The sequence below is a fragment of the Camelus ferus genome, chromosome 17 (assembly GCF_009834535.1).
Source record: "Camelus ferus isolate YT-003-E chromosome 17, BCGSAC_Cfer_1.0, whole genome shotgun sequence".
In the NCBI taxonomy this organism is placed as follows: Eukaryota; Metazoa; Chordata; class Mammalia; order Artiodactyla; family Camelidae; genus Camelus; species Camelus ferus.
Window position 1 is genome coordinate 12,402,133 of NC_045712.1, and position 14,238 is coordinate 12,416,370.

Sequence of the window (14,238 nt, forward strand, 5' to 3'; positions counted from 1 at the left end):
ACACTTTGGTTAACCATTCGCCTCTTGAGAGACATCTGGGGTGTTGGCGGATTCTGGCTATTATGAATAAAGCTGCTGTGAGCATTTTTGAGTGACCATAAATTTTCATTTCTCTGAGAGAAATGCCCTAGGGGATAATTGCTGCATTGTGTGGTAATTGTACGTCTAGTTTTTTTAAGAAAGTGCCACACTTTTCCAGAGCGGCTGTACTGTCCCACCAAGCAGTCCCGGAATGATCTGGTCCTCCGCATCAAAGCTAGCATCTCTTATTACCAGGATTTTTTTTTTTTAATTGAAGTATAGTCAGTTTACAGTGTGTCAATTTCCGGTGTACAAAGTAATGTTTCAGTCATAAGGTTTTTTAATTTTAGCCATTCTATAGGTGTGTACTGAAATTTCATGGTGGGTTTTTTTTTTCAAAATCTGTAATTTTATATATTCTAGACTATAAATACCTAGAGAACTCATTACCACCATGAAGGTAACAAAATTACCCGTTGCCCCAAAAAGTTTGCTGGTGTCTCTTTATAATAATCTCTCCCTGTCCCTCCTCCCCATACCCCTTCCCATTCCCAGAAAAATCACTGGTCTGCTTTTTGACGTGAAGCGCTTCCCGAATGACTGATGATGTTGGTTTCAGTCACTTCATGTGCTTACTTGTCATCTGTGTGTTCTTCTCAGAGTACTGTCTGTTCATGTCTTTTGCTCATTTTTTTCCAATTGGATTGTTTGGGGGTTTTTTGCCGTTGAGTTTTGTAAGTTCTCTGTATACTCTGCATACTAGTTTTTTGTTCGATACGTGGTTTGAAAATATGTTCTCTCAGTCTGACACTTGCCTTTTCATCCTAACAGGATCTTCCCAGAGCACATGTTTTTAATTTTGCTAGAAGTCCAGTGTGTTAATTTTTCCTTTTATGGATTGTGCTTTTTTGTGTCAAATCTACAAACTTTCCCTAGCTTTAAGATCCCAAAACATAGATTTCTCTTATGTTCTTTCTTAAAAGTCCTCAGTTTACATTTGACATTTAGGTCTATGATATGTTTTTTTTAAAACCTGAAGCAATAAACAACAAGGTCCTACTATCTAGCACAGGGAACTGTATCTAATAGCTTGTAATAGCCTGTAATGAAAAAGAATATGGAAAAGAACACACACACACACACACACACACACATACATATATAACTGAATCACTATGCTGCACAGCAGAAACTAACCCAACATTGTAAATCAACTATATTTAACAAACAAAAACCTGCAGCAAAGAAGAAAATGGCAGCCTGTGGTTTCAGGGAAGAACAGAGCAAGTGTTGGCTCCTGTGGGAACCCTGAACGGGGCGGCAAGGCAATGGTGTGGTTGTGGGTGGAGAACGGAGGTGCTGGAGCTGGTGCCACTTTGATGTCGTAGCGGGTCTTTTCATCTTCAGAGTGGTTAAGAAGGACTGCGTTAAAGGGCCAACTCCTTAACCCCACCTGCACACATCCCTAACCCTCCCACGGTACAGTCAAGCCGTATGCTGACAGCTTGGGAAATTGCGTGGTGAGAGATATCCGGGGTCATATGATGTGGAGATCAGAAGTCTTCCAGATGGGGCAGGAAGCAGGCCTGGTTTTATTTCGAAAGGCACGTCAATGGTATCACTCCCCAGAGGGGAGGATCTTGTCCTGGGGGCCGCAGCCAAGTGCTGAGACAGCCTCCTCCGTGGTGGGACCTGCGGAGCGGCTGGGAGGCTGGCATGGGAAGCTTGGGCAGGTGCCCGTGGCCAGCAGGTGGGGGAGGATTCCTTCTTTGGCCCCTGAGAGAATTTCAGGAGCACCCCAGCACCCACTGTCCTGTCTCTGTTCTGGTAGCCACAGGCTGTCTCCAGAAAGGAGCATAGCCTGGAGGCAGAGGACTCCTGGGCATGCATGCTGGTGCGCTGGGTGACCCCGGACCAGCGTCTTACTCTCTCTGAACCTGAGTGAGCAGGTGCCTTCTGTGGCGTGGCGAATAGCAGTAGGTGAACAAGTTTCTTCTGCTCCCTGAAAAGTGCCCAGTTCTGTCTTGTCATCCTTATTGCCTGAGGGTAGGAGAACCGCTTTGACTCACCTATTTAGGGACGGCGCCAGTCATCTTAAATATAAATAGGGGAGGTCTGGTTGGGCCTCGAAGCCGCTGTGCGTGGACCTGCGGTGGGCCAAGGGTCTGGGAAGCCCACGTGTGCTTGTGGAAGGGGCGTGAGGAGGGGCATGAGTGCCGGATGATGGCAAGACATGCCCTGTCTGCCTCTGCAGTCAGCTCCTGCCTCTGCTCGGATTACAGAATCAGTGTGGGGGCGAGGGGCACACTGGCGGATGCTGAGGAGAGGCGGAAGGCACGGGGTGGTGTCCAGAGAAGCCCTTTTCCCCAGGGTGGTTCTGCCCACTTCTGTAATGAGGCGATTGGTTTCACATTCGAGTAGGAGTGTGGCATCAGGATTCGTGCCTCGGCTCCAGTCCCAGCTGCGTTGCTTCCTGCTGGTTAACCTTCCTACACCTCACCACCCCCGTCTGTGAAATGGGGATGGTAACACTATCCACCTCTTGGGTTGTCATGAGGCTTAAATCAGCTGAGCCTGAGCCTGGTTCCTGGTGAGCAGGAAGGAAATGCTAGATGGGTTAGTGCTGGCCCAGCTGCTGTTTCTCTTGAGAAAGAAAAGCATGCCTCCTCGGTGGGTGAGCAGCAAGGGCGAGCTTCCCAGGAGGTCCTGCTGCCCAGTGGGGCAGACTCTAGCCTCTAGCATGAGACCCGAGGTCCCCAGGGCGCCATTCCAGGCCTGGAGCAGGGTGTGTGCATGAGAATGCTGAGGTCCCGGGATGTGAGAGGGGACTGTGGAACCAGCACCGTCCCTGACTGGGTGAAGGGTGCCTGATAAAGGAGAGGAAGAACTCTGCGTGGCGGCCCTGGGGCCCCGCCCTGGGGCACCCTTTAAGGAAAGGCCACAGCTCCGTGGGCTGGTCACACGGCTGTGCCCACCCCTAGGACCCTCCACCTCCGAACTGTCAGGCGGGCCAGACATTTGTATGCTTAAGGATCAAGTCCCAGAGTTCAGTGTCTGAGGTCGAGATAAGTGCTTTATAAAATATCTATTTAATTCATTTACATAATTGACAAGCACATTAAAAGAATATGCAAAAGAGAGAGAGGAAATTCTGGCACCGTCATCCTACGCTGTCCCAGAGCTCCGAGTTGGAGTCCTCCAGCCTTCTCCCGCTGGTATCGTTTAGAGAGTGCAGGTCAGATCTGAGTCCTGCCTTCTGCTGTAGCAGGTGGTATGGACAGTCTGAGCACCTGAGTGACTGAGGCAGCTTGATGGCCGAGGCTGAAGTGGGAGCCCGGCCCTGAGAGGGACGAGGCTGGAAATTTTGAGTGAGGCCTCCATATAGTGGTTACATTTATTCAAGTCCTGAATGGTAAGATCGACAAGAAACGAAAACCACCAGATCTGTGAGGAGCTGGTGACACAGCTGAGGGTCTTAGGTCCCTGGGTGACCGCCGGTGCTCTGCCCCACCCTGCCAGCTGCTGCCTGGCATTTGTGGACCTCAGGGAGAGGTGCTTGCTCTGTACAACGCAGCGGCTCTCTCATGCCACATGCGGCGAGGACCCTCGTTGGTGGAAAGCGATCCATTAGAGGGGATCAGCCCACTGCAGCATCTTCTTGAAGAGGGCCTGTGTGGACACCCTTGAGCCAGGCCTTCGCGGATGCTCTGACCACCAGGTTCCTAATTGCAGCTGTCACCATCTTTCACACCTTTTTTTGCCAGAGTGGTAGCTCTGCCCCTTGGGTCTGGGAGAGTCTGTGCCTAGAACTCATGTTTAGGCTTTCTGCCAACCTTGCCTGCTCCCCTCAGGGGGCGGAGCCGAACAGGCATGGACCCACGGGCCTCCAGAGTTAGGAGAGATAGGGTGAGTCCAGTTCAGCCTTGTAGCACCCACAGGCTCCCTGCTGGTGCTGCTGCATACGGTTCACGTGGCTCCATCTCGCAGCCGGGCCCCTCCTCTCTGAGATGCTGAAGCTCACACCCGTGCAGTGGGACATGCAGGTAGCAGGTTGCCAGGGAAAGGGGAGAAAAGGAGAAGACAAAAAGGGCCAGATTGACTCACTGAGGGGAAGATCAAGCCAAGAGAAAGAACTGAGTAAGCATGTCAGTGTGACCAAAAGGGAGAAGCTCTCTTGGCTTTTCTGCCCCAGGGCTGCACCTGTGTGGATTGGAATTCAGGGGGAGGGGCTCACCATTCCTGCTCTCCATCTCCTGGACTACCTTGGTGCCAGATGGCCCTGCCCAGACCCAAGGCAGGCTACCTCCCCGTGGTCTCGGAAGTGAGTCCCCCGACCGCCTTTCCAAGACCCTGCCAGGGAAATGGCACAGCCCTTCTCCCCAGGGAGCACAGTCCAGACGGGGCTGGAAGGACTTCCTCAGGTCAGCATGTCTGGTGGGAACTCCCTGATGCAATTCCTCCTCATCCTTTTCCACCGTGGCCAAAGCTGGAGTGGGGAAGAGTGTGGGGATGGAGACCTCGGTTAGGGCCGCGCTGCCCTCACTGCTCCTGGGCCAGGGAAGGGGGACCGTTGGCCACCCTCCCACCACCACCAACCCCGGCTGATCAGTGAATGTCCATGTCTGGGGTCACACTGAACTCAGGAAATGCACAATCATCCTGAAAACCCATTTCACTTGACATTTCCTTCTTAAACAGTGTTTGACACCTTCTGTACCTGGAAAGGGCAATTCTCCGTTACACCTTTCATTTCTCTCTTAAAAAAATTTTTAGTTGGATAATTGATCTTCCCTCAGAGTGTTCTTTTTTTTTTTTTTTTTTTTTTTTTTTTTTTTGCTAATTAACATTCCTTTATTTGGGAATGTGGTGGTGAGAAGGAGACCGAACTAGAGTTGTAATTGTTTAGCAGGCATTTATTGTCTTTTATGTTCTACGCAAGGTTTTAGGTGCGAAGGCTATGGTAGTAAAGAAAATGGGCTGAAGCCCTGGTGTAGCTTACATTCTAACGATGTAATGATCTTGGGACTGCTTAATACCTTAGGAGGTTTTGTTTTGTTCCATTTATAATTAATAGGCTTTTAGAACAGTTTTCAGTTTACAGGAAAATGGAGTGGAAAGTACAGAGACTTCCCACATGCACCCCCACCTCCAGCTTCCACTACTGTTAACATCTTGCATTAGTGCTTTGCTGATGGGACATCAATGCATTATTATTAACTAAACTGATAGAAGGTTCACTGTTGGTGTTGTACATTCTGTGGGCTTCCGCAAATGTCTGGTGATACGTATTCACTATTACAGGATCATGCAGACGAGTTGCACTGCCCTAGAAATCCCTTGTGCATCACCTGTTCGTCTCTCTCCTCCCAAAGCCTTGGCAACTTCTGGTCTTTTCACTGTCCCTGTAGTTTTGCCTTTTCCAGAATGGCGTATATTTGGAATCATAAATAGGTTGCGTTTTCCCATTACCTTCTTCCCCTCAGTAGTGTGGGTTTCCTAAGGGGTTTTGTTTCTGTGTTGGTAGTTTACGCTGCATCCTGGTGATCTGCAGGCCTTTGTGGCTTGGGTCAGTCCAGACTTCACAGAACTGTGGTGACTGCCTCTTGACTGTGCCTGAGCTTCTTCATTCCAGATCTTGGGTTTCCAGCTTGATGTGTGTAAGCCAGTGGGTGGGAGGACCAAGCAGGATCTGGTGCATCAAGGCGCCGGGCGGGTGCCGGGCACCCCCATAGGGATAGGGCCTCAGGCCCCCTTTGCAAGGAGTGAATGGGAACAGTCCATTGAAGACCCCGAGGGGAAAGTGACCCAAAAGGAAGTGAACAGGTCGGGAGGTTGAGTGACCCGGCCCAGTCCTGCCCTCGGAGGGTTGACCCCGCCTGGTGGAGGCTGTTTATCCCGCCACTGGGCCGCTCTTGTTTTTTATCCGATCTCCACCTGAATAAACAGATCCGGAACGTCATCTGCAGCCAGGCTGAGAATCGGCCAAAATTCCCCAGGGAACTGGTGATTCACCAGCAGTGGGTGGGGGGAGGGGGAGTGAGCAAGAGACAGAGGAGACCTGCACATTCCCAGTCTCATTTCCTGTCCGGCACGGAACCCAGGCGGGGCCGTCCTGACGAGGCACTGCTTTCTTCGAGCACATTATCGATCTGCGCAATAGAACAGATGGTTTTGGTTTTCATTTTTACAAAGATGAGTGTCAAGCAGGCTAGGGAGAGGCTGATGCTTTCAGCTCTCATTCTGAGATGAGAAACTTCTTCAAGTTGGCTTAGGAGAGCTCTTCTGGATTCACGTGTTGTTTTTTAAACTCTCCTTATCTTGATTTTCAAGCTGCATCTGGTCTTTGGTCCTGACCTCAGGCATTTTCACGTTTTTCTTGCCAATTTGAGACTTGGAATTATTAATTCTCTCTCTTCTTTTTCCTTTTTTGGTGCTGTTTGGCCCCCACTTAGAATAAAATTATTCTGTTTGACCCCTAGATGAGATTAGATTGAGCTTTGTTGAGCTCTGTGGTCCCAGGCCATTTCCATTTCCCTGATGCTTTTTTGGAGGTAGTGGTAGGGGGTATGTACAGGAAGCAGAGCCCACGAGGTCAGTGGCATCTGAGAATGTGGTTGGGTGAGGCAGCATGGAGCATGGTCCTTGGATCAAAGGACGTTTCAGATTCATTTCGACCTTGGGGGATTTGTCTTAAAAGGAAACCTCCGGTGTCTGCTGAGACCTCACCTGCCTGTGCTTGGGGACTGGAGCAGTGCTACCTAGACTTCACCACTTGCCAGAGGGACGTGCAGGTGTGCACCAGAAGGCACATGCCAAGGGCACGTCCCCACACATAGCTGCGATTTGTGCAGTAACCCAAACAAGATAGAATTTGGTGTCCATCAGCAGTAGATGGGAAAATAAATGACAGTATATTCCCTCAAGAGAAATATTACACAGTGATGAAAAAAATTGAGTCCTGCTAATGCACCCACATGGATGGGTCTCATCATGTTGAGTGAAAGTTGCCACATACAGAAGAGGCTATATGGAACGATTCCACATAGATAAAGTACAGAAATAGGCAAAGTTCATCTTAGGTGGTAGAAATCAGGGTTCCCTTTGGGAAGAATAAATGATGAGGAAAGTGACAGGAGGGAGCCTGCTGGGAGTTGGAAAGGTCTGCGTCCCTCACGTGGGTACGTGGGGACAGGCATTGTGTAAAACTGCACTGAGCTCTGCGCTTAGCATTTATATGGCTCTCAGTACGCCTGTGATAATTCAATTAAAACATTTGCATGTGAACAGAACAGCTGTTACCACTGGACTGCATGGCCTGTTGGATAATGCTGTATTTTTCAACAAAGGAGAGATTGTTATCTTCCTGTGGGCCCTTGACATGATTAACACCTTTTGGCGCTTGCAGTAACACAGTGAACCCCTTTGGGTAGACATCAGAGCGACTCTACTTTGCGATGAGTTTTATGCTAAATCAGTAATACCGTGTGCACCCCTTCATCCTGATCACGTTGATCAGATCTTGGAGCGCCAGGTCCACTGGGCAGCGGGGTTGGGTGCGGCAGTGCAAAGCCACAGTGAGATTTCCAGGGCAGTGCAGTGATGGGCCAGGTGCACAGTGCTGTGGGTGCTCAGAGGCTCCAGGGTGTGGAGTTTAACTGTATCTGCCAGATTCGCTGTGGGGAATGGGGTGGGTGGGGAGTTAGCTTTTACCCCCATTTCCGGGCTGGATTGAGTGAAAATATTTCTTAACCAGAGACTCAAATGAGGCAAGAGCTTACCTTGAATTTTACTGAATTGTTAAGTAAGATGTTTTATAAGTTTGATGTAGGTAGCATTATGGAAGGTCTGCTGTTTCTAGGAAGAGTCACACTCCAGGAGCCGACCACACGGGCTTCTGCGAGTCACCATAGCTGTCCGGGAGAGCCAAGTGCCTGCCTGCGTAGCTGTTAGGGCTGGCGTGTTGGCCAGCTCTGATGTATTTCTCTCTGCCTCGTTGGATGAACTAAAAAGAGTGAGACGATACAATGTGAATCTCTGTTCCCTGTAAGATCACCCTGCTCACCAGCCTGTCTCCACTGGCTCCGGTCAGGAAGGAACCTGGGTCATCTTCCAAAGAGCATAAAAATGTTGTAAACTTCGGTTCCATTTCACTTCCTGAAGGGGGAGAAAAGAGCTCATTTGGAAAGATGATGATTAGTGGTGCCTGATCTGGGCACTGGAAGGAGCCGAGAGGGTTTTCTCTGCTGAAGAGAAGCATTTAGCCCCATTTTGCAGGTAGTTAAACCACATACAGAAAGTGACTTACACGCAGTTCATACGTTACATCAGAGCTAGAGTTAGAATCTGCGTCCCTGCGCCCCAGAAACCCAAACTCCTTGCTGTAATGTGGACCAGGGCTCAGTAAACTACAGGCAGGGGGCCAAATCTGCCTCACAGCTTGTTTTTGTCAATAAAGTTTTATTGGCACACAGCCACACTCTGGTTTACATACTGTCTGTCTACTTTCAAAATTGAGTTGTCAGAACAGAGACCAAATAACCCACAGAACCTAAAATACTTAAAATCTGATGCACTGGAGAATACTTTGCTGAGCCCTGGTATAGATAGTAGGTGCATAATCTCAGCAACTAGCTGTAATCCATCTGACCCACCTTGACCCTGTCTCCGTTGATCTCCTCACCCTTTCTTCCTGGCTGTTATCTGTGACATGAGATCTTTTCCGCCACTAACGGGAATACCTTGTAAACCCTGCTTTACTGAACCGAAGTGGAAAAATCATTTCTGATAAAAAGTTTTACATGTTGGTTTCAAATGCCTCCGTCTGTTTTACTGTCTAATTTAACATCGGCTCTGAAAATGTAGCCAAGTGGAGAGAGCTTATCTTGCCTGCGGTCCGCCTTTGAAGACTGATTTTATTTGTAAAGCCTTGAACAGGTGTGGGTTTAATAGACTCCTGCTGTATTAAGTTTTCCGCGCCCCAGAGGGCAGTGCAAGGGGGAGACCAGCACAGGGTGGAGGCGCAGGCTGCGTGACCGGCCCCCACCCCCCTCCCCCAGTCCCTGTCACCACAGAGCTGTTCTAATTCTGTTGGGTGGAAGAGAAAGGGCTGGACTGCTCCTTTGATGAGGCCGGTCCGAAGTCCTCCCATAATACCATCCTCTCCCCTTCCCTCTCTTCCCTCTTTCTTGGTAAACCTAAGGGCATCCCTTTGCAGCGTATCTCAAAGGCACTGTTCTCATCTTTCCGTCCAGGATGTCCATCAGTAAGGACCAGGGCTTCATCTGCCTGACTTGCTGAGATTGGCCCTCCGCAGATGGGAGATGGGCCACTCACGCAGGACTCTGGGAGGCTGGGACCAAAGCAGGCCTGGCTGAGGCCAGTGATGCAGACCAGTCTGAGCTGGCCTGGGAAGAGCCAGCCAGCATTCAGATCCACCGAAGCTTTGCTGAAGGTTGATGGATTGAATCTGGGGAATTGCACTTCTGATTCTGCCTGGAGAGCCTCTCAGATGGGCTGGCTCGTTCCGCTCCCCTGGGTCTGTGTGCTGGCTCCTCTCGCATCCCAGCTGTGTGACCTCGGGCACAGTCCAGGAGAGCTCTGAGGCTCAGTGTCTTCACCTGTAAAGTGGAGATGATACTAGTACCTTCCTCGTGAGATACTGTGTCATTTCACAGAGCCTTCACCCAGGACCTGCTGTACAGAAGTGTTCACTCATTGGTTGCCTAGTGGTAAAAAGAACTTGGACAGGGATTCACAGGTTAGAAGGATGACTGTGGACCATCTTGGGACCTGACCGTTAGTTACTTTAAAGGAGTGACATGACCACCCGTGTTGCACATGGCATGTAACACATGGAGAGTTTTAGGAAAGTGGTTCCCCTCTCGAGGAGGTGGGAGGATTCCCCTGAATGCTGGCTCTTTGCTCTAACCTTGATGAGTGGGTGTCTGGAGGAGATGTCCCTGGTGGGGTAGGGTTTGGTGGGCTGGGGTCAGGGGTGTGGGCCGGAATCCCGCTTGCTGCAGGAGTGAGAAGGGGGGTGTAATCTAGCTGGTCAGGAACCCATCAGATCTCCAGCCCCCCCGAGTCTTACAGAAGTTTCAGTCTGGGATTTGATTTTTGAAGCACAGCTCTCTGACCAGCCTAATCTCCTGGAGGCTGGGTTTTTGACCCACTCCAGCCGGAGCAGCCTTGTTTCCATGTATGAAGCTAAGCGTGAGAATGCCAAGTCAGCCCTTTGCTCCTGAGAGAGGAGTCAGGCCTGCCTGTTTGTATTGAAATGTGGCAGAGGAATAGGGACCATTCATTCCTTCTTCTTCCAGAACACCCCCTGCGAAGTAGATACCGGGCCTGGCTCTGAGGTTCCAGGTACGGCTGATGAAAACAAGAACTTGTTTTATGGAGTACCTGCTACATGTCAGGTCACATCAGCCCACAGGCGGAGGAACTATACACCCTGCTTTACAGCGGTTCACACCTATACATGGTGCGAAGGGGATTTGAACTCTTGGCTTGTTTTTCTCCAATGCTGTGCCGTGTACCAGCTCACGAAGAACTCCTGGCCTTGGGTGGAATTGCCAGGGTCCACAGAGATAGCTACCAAGGTGTGATCCTTGTTCTGTGAGAGAAGGGGGACAGAGCTCTCCACGAGCACAGAGCTGTGCGGTCAGCTTTCCTGAATAGGAGGAATTCAGAAAGTTTGATCAGGGTGCTGGGCTAGAGCCTAGCAGAGACACCAGACCTGGGGGAGAAGATAGCATGTGCATTCTGTGAGCCCCAAGGACCTCTGAAGCCACTGCAAGCTAGGTTGTTGCCTCTGGGCCGTGCTGCCACAGGGCTGCTGGCAAACTTTCTTCCCTTCATGTTTTCTGATGGCACTCATCTGCTTACATGACTGTCTTCTGCTTAATTGCTCATGAGTCCCAAACCTGTGTCTACCCTCAGCCCTACTGAGTTCAACCTGTGTTCATTCTTTCTGATTCATTCAGCATGTTTGTTGAGGACCTACTGTGTGCCTCACAGTGTTCCACTGGTTGGAGACGCAGTAGTGGTCCAAACAAACAAACATCTCTGCCTTTGTAGAACCACATCCTGGTGGGAGAGATGATGTTAAAGTAGAAATAAGCAAAATACTGGGCATACTGGGTGATAGAGCTATTGAGAGAAATAAAGCAGGCAGGGGAGTGGAAAAGTGTGTGTGTGTGTGTGTGTGTGTATGAGGTGAGGAGGGAAAGGAAGAAAGGGGCTTGTTATTAGCTTTAGACAATAGGGCCTGGGTAGCCTCACTAAGAAGGTGACAAATGAAAAAAGATGGGAAGGAAGTAAGGGCATGTGACCTGCAGATCACTGGGGGAAGAGCATTCATTCTAAGCAATGGAAAAGAAAGTGCAAAGGTCCTGGGGCAGGAGTCTGCCTGCTGTGTCTGAGGGCCTGTGTGTGGGGCACAGTGCCAGGTGGAAGATTAGGAAGTGAGGCAGCAAAGGCAGGTGCGTGGCCAATCACGTGGGCCTGGGAGACCGTTGTCAGGACTGAGTCCTGAGTGAGACACGAGAGCCATCGTTTGAGTTTTAGCCCCACACGTCTGTGACCTGACTTGATTTTTGCTTTGTTTTGTTTTTAAGCTGTAATAAAATACATGTCATGTGAAATTTACCATCTTCATCATTTTTAAGTGTACATTTCAGTGGTGTTAAGAGTGGTCAGATTGTGTAACCAACCTCCAGAGCTTTCTCCATCTCAGAAAATGAAAACTCCATGCAGCAACCTATTCCCCCTCCCCCAGCCCCTGGCAGCCACCCGTCTGCTTTCTGTCTCAAAGATTTTGACTCCTCTGGGGACCTCACAGAAGTAGAGTCACACAGTATTTGTCTTTTGTGACTGGCTTTATTATCCATTAACACAATGTCCTCAAGAGTTATCCATGTTATAGCCTGTGTCAAGGCTTCCTTTTTAAGGCTGAGTAATAGTCCATTGTACATGTATACCACATTGTGTTTGTTCATCTGTCCGTCCGTCCGTCCGTCCGTCCGTCCGTCCATCCATCCATCCATCCATCCATCCATCCACCCACCCATCCTTTGGGTTGCTTCGCCTTTCGGCTACTGTGAATAATGCTGCTCTGAACATGGGTGTGCAAACATCACTTGGAGATCTGCTCTCCATTCATTTGGATATACACCCAAAAGTGGAACTGCTGGATCATGTGCTGGTCATTCTGTGCTCAGTTTTTTGAGGAACAACCGTACCATTTTCTTCAGCAGCTGCACCAAGATTCCAGTTTCTCCTCTTCCTCGCCCGCACTTATATTCCTTTTTCTTTTTTTTTCAAATAGTAGCCATGCTGTGGGTGTGAGGTGGTATCTCGTTGTGTTTCCCTAATGATTAGTGATGTTGCACATCTTTTCATGTGCTCAGTAGCCATTTTTAAATCTTCTTTGGAGAAATGTCTGTTCAGGTCCTTTGCCCATTTTTTAAATTGGGTTATCTGAGGTTTTTTTGTCTGGTTGTCATTGAGTTTTTGTGTTGTTGTCAAGATACTTAGAATATCTAAATATTGTAGATACCTCTTCCTTATCAGATGGATGATTTGCAGGTGTCTTCCCCCATCCTGGGGGATGTCTTCCTGGACCGGATCTCTCTGGCTGCTGGGCTGAGAATAGACCGTAAGAGGGCAAGGATGGAAGGTATAGCCTGTAGCCTGGTTATCTCAACATTTCTGGATCAGGAAATTTAGGGACACCGTTCGATGCCCATGCCTCCAGCTGTCATCTCCAGATCCCATGGATCCATCGCTGCTGCTTCTCTTGTATCTGTCTCTCTGTTGCTGCCACCACTCACCTGGCCCCCAGTGACAGGGATGCCCCGATGTGGTCCCCCTGCCCTCCCAGCTCCATGATGTGATCATGGCCTCTGCCCTGCCTGTCTGCTCCCAACATCCGCATCCCACCCTCTGGAGCTGCCCCCGCAGCCTCTTTGGGCGGAATTCCACATGGCTCCCTCCCTTTCTCTCCGGGCATGTCTCACCCATCCTCACTCCCACGCTCCTCCGTTGTTCCTCATCTCCATGGCTGCCTCTCTGGCTCAACAGGGAACTCCTTCCAGCGTGTGAAAGAGACCCGTCTTCATCACAGCATCCTTCCTCCGGCGCAGGCCTGGCACAGAGCAGGGGCTCAGAATGTGCTTCACTCGATGAATAAATACACTGACGAGACAGAAGAAGGAGGGTGTGAGGTGAAAGAGACAGGCGAGGACAGGGCAGTGGGAAAAGTGCGGGGGACTCGCAGCTGTCCCCTGGCCCCTTGGACCGCGTTCGGTCCCTCTTTGTGTGACTTGGGGCCAGCGGCGCCCTTTCCCTTTTCTCAGACCTTTTCCTGGCTCCCTGGTCCTGCATTCAGAGTTCCTGGATGAGGCTCAGCTCTTTTGCTTCTATGCCTTGTTCTTTTTTTATTTTTCCCATACTTTACATAATAAAGGTTTTTCTTTTCTTGTTTTCTTTTCTTTTTCTTTTGGAGTCAGAAAACTAAAGAGACCATCTTTATTAAGAACTTAATAAAGAACTCAAAGGAAGTAGCTTAGGTGGGGGGAGGGATGGAGGGAAAAGTCGCCTTTCATTCTGGGGAGATTCCACAGTGTGTGGAGCTGTCCCCTTGTAAATGCGTTTTTGGGTCCAGGGCCGAGGAGCGATGGGAAGGAAACAAAGGCGTGGACGAGAAGTCCCAGAGCTTCTGGGAAGGAGGGCCTTGTTGATGCCTGTTGGAACGGATTTGGTCAAGTGTTTGTTTAAAAGAGATGCCGCTTGGTTAGCAACGCCTGGCTCGCTTGGGTCGTGTTCGAGAATACTTTGGCCGGAGCCCCCGACACTGTTGACTTAGAAGTTGACCGGAGTGAGAGCCCGGAACCCAGAGGCCCAGCGCTACACGGATGCTGAAGTACCCGAATATCGGGATCGGGGCTGTGGGGGTGTGAATCTGCCAGGCAGCGCTACACCCACAAGGGGGCTGCCGGTCCCCTCCAGCCGTGGTTGGCATTTGTTGAATTTCTCCTGATTAATAAATACTGGTCAGTGGGTTGTACTGGGGGTTTTTCAGAAAGAGGGTTAAAGTACAAATAGGCCTTGGAGAGGGATAAACACTAAGCACCCACGGGAACGTCTTCCGGACGCGTCAGTGTGGTTCAGGTAGGATCATCTGTATCCCTGAAGTAACGGGTTTGGCCCCATCTT

General features: G+C 49.9%; 1 protein-coding gene and 1 long non-coding RNA gene across 3 annotated transcripts in view; one reads left to right on the top strand and one right to left on the bottom strand.

The window, feature by feature from the left end:
* The window catches only part of LRIG1 (leucine rich repeats and immunoglobulin like domains 1), a 111,348-nt gene that overhangs the window by 60,154 nt on the left and 36,956 nt on the right, over positions 1 to 14,238 (top strand). The window lies entirely within an intron of this gene.
* Positions 667 to 13,464, bottom strand: LOC116657092. The gene is made up of 3 exons (XR_004312027.1): positions 13,176 to 13,464; positions 12,646 to 12,652; positions 667 to 676 (listed from the first exon to the last, which is right to left on the bottom strand). It is a non-coding gene; the product is annotated as an uncharacterized LOC116657092 (long non-coding RNA).